Below are 2,771 nucleotides of genomic sequence, written 5' to 3'. Positions count from 1 at the left end.
GTTTTCCTTCGCTTTTGTGTCAGATTTTCAGCAACTGCAGTATTTTACTTTTGGCTGAACAGAATGCTTTAGTATCACTAATTCTCCCACTTAAATCACAATTGCTTCCTCTGGCTAGTTGGCAAGCAAGATTTGGTGTATTAGCACTGGTCAAGGCTGGTGCGATTTTTGCTTTCTGAAATCAAACCACATTTCTGATGATCTGCCTATAAAGTATGTAAGACAGCACTTTTCCATCTGCTTTGGTATGGGTGGCAGTTATAAATCAAACCTGCATCCTTTTATCACCTGTCCTAATATCACTTTATGTGACCTATCAAATTTTGTCAGATAATGCAACATCATGGGATGTTTAAGCCACATTTCATAGGGTCCAGAAATGCAGGCAAGTAGTAGTACAGACAATAAGTAGACAACATCATCCTGTTTAACATTCTTGAACTAAATGCTGGGGCACTCATAAAAACAACTTGGTCTAAAGTGGTATAAAATTGAAACATTAAAAACACAGTGCCATTGCATAAATATGTTTGATTACTTGATCTTTGTTATGTTGTTTCCTTCTCTGCTGTGCCTCTGAGATGCCTGTTTAAAGTTTTCAAATTTATCTGAAACACTCTACATAAAAGGATAAAGTTCCACACATTCAGAATGCTCACAATTGCTTAAGGATTTTCAATTAACCCCCTGAAACTCTGAGTCCCATCTTAGTTAGTTGACCAAATGTCTTGTTAGAAGTGGCATAAGACAAGTTTTAAGTCAGACTGCATAAAAGAAACAGCAAAGAACCAGTTCAAGCCTACAGAATTTCACAATGAATGTAAAGCAATAATAACATTACAGAATGTTATGTATTTAATAATTTAGATACATTATTGTGGGACATACAGCAGAATGAACAATCACCATGTTAATGCTTAACCTGATGATATCCCAAATAGACATTAGAGGATGTACCCCTTTAAAATAGAAAACTAATTCAAAATCCATGGTTTTAATTCAAAATCCTCAATTCTGAGGAAGGGTCACTGGACCCAAAATGTTAATTCTGATTTCTCTCTACATATGCTGCCAGACCTGCTGAACTTTTCCAGTAACTTCTGCTTTTATTTCTGATTTACAGCATCCCCAGTTCTTTTTGTTTTATCAAAATCCACGGTGTTAGATTTTGCTTTTTATTTTGATGCAGCTAAATAATCTAACTTAAAATAGAAAAGTGGAATTAAGGAAAAACAGAAGTAAAAAAAACACTAATGATGAGAAAATTGGATAAGAAGATAAAAAAATTTAAAAATCAATAAAAAAGTTCCTTCTCAATAAATATAATTTTAAATGTATTTACCATTACCACATAAATTCAACTCTGAGTGAGAACTAGATGATTGCAGCATACTTGCTGCTTCTTTCGGGTTTTCCAGCAGAATAAGGTTATTGCTGTCCTCAGGCAACTTCTCCATCTTTACCATGTCTTAGTAGAGAGCAGCTGAGAGGCAGTTAATGTGACTGAACATATATTTATCTAAATAGGTGTAAATAAAGGCATGATCAAGGAGATGCACAGTGGTGTATTAAGTATGTCTGTATGTCTTTGAAATTAAAATCCATCTCTGCATTCAACAAAATATTAAAAATTAGTTAGATATAAATATCATGGCTATTTTTGTCACTGGAGACTTAGTCTGACAATGCTTTGAATGGAAGGACAGAAGATCCTGGCCTTAAGTCACTGTCAGACACTTTTGGCTTTAACCTAAGTTCAGTTTCTTTATCATAGCATTGCTTTTCTTTATTTTAAAGTGAACTATTTATCAAAACTAATGAATGGAATACAGTCATCCAGTTGCAGACCAAGTAAAAATACATCTGGAGACATTGAAGAACCTGCTGTGCATTCAGTCACGATATCTTTAACTTAATACTAACCTCAGTGAAAGAAAATCTAGTTTATCAGTGGGACTTGTTTTTAATTTTTCTCTGTATTCATCATTATGGCCTTGAGTACCATGACAAATTTAGGCCAGCAAGTACTGAATTATGAATAGTTATATGCTAAGGATCTTCACCTATTAAATACTCCATTAACTCTGCCCGAACGCATTCTATTTCAGAACCTAGCAGCCAGAAAAAAAAGGTATGGGATTCGTAGTCTCAGACTAAGCACATTTTTCAAACAAAGAAAAGAAATGAAAACACAGCAGGTAAGAACATAGAACATAGAACATAGAAGAATACAGCGCAGTACAGGCCCTTTGGCCCTCGATGTTGCGCCGATCCAAGCCCACCTAACCTATACTAACCCACTATCCTCCATATACCTATCCAATGCCCACTTAAATGCCCATAAAGAGGGAGAGTCCACCACTGCTACTGGCAGGGCATTCCATGAACTTACGACTCGCTGAGTGAAGAACCTACCCCTAACTTCAGTCCTATATCTAACCCCCCTTAATTTAAAGCTATGCCCCCTCGTAATAGCTGACTCCATACATGGAAAAAGGTTCTCATGGTCAACCCTATCTAAACCCCTAATCATCAAGTCACCCCTAAACCTTCTTTTCTCCAATGAAAACAACCCCAAGTGCCTCAGCCTTTCCTCATACGAACTTCCTACCATACCAGGCAACATCCTGGTAAACCTCCTCTGAACCCGTTCCAGTGCCTCCACATCCTTCCTAAAGTATGGCGACCAAAACTGCACACAATACTCCAGATGCGACCGCACCAGAGTCTTATACAACTGCATCATGACCACAGGACTCCGGAACTCAATT

Source organism: Chiloscyllium plagiosum, chromosome 27, assembly GCF_004010195.1.
Source record: "Chiloscyllium plagiosum isolate BGI_BamShark_2017 chromosome 27, ASM401019v2, whole genome shotgun sequence".
NCBI classification, from domain to species: domain Eukaryota; kingdom Metazoa; phylum Chordata; class Chondrichthyes; order Orectolobiformes; family Hemiscylliidae; genus Chiloscyllium; species Chiloscyllium plagiosum.
Note: the sequence above shows the minus strand (reverse complement) of the source record.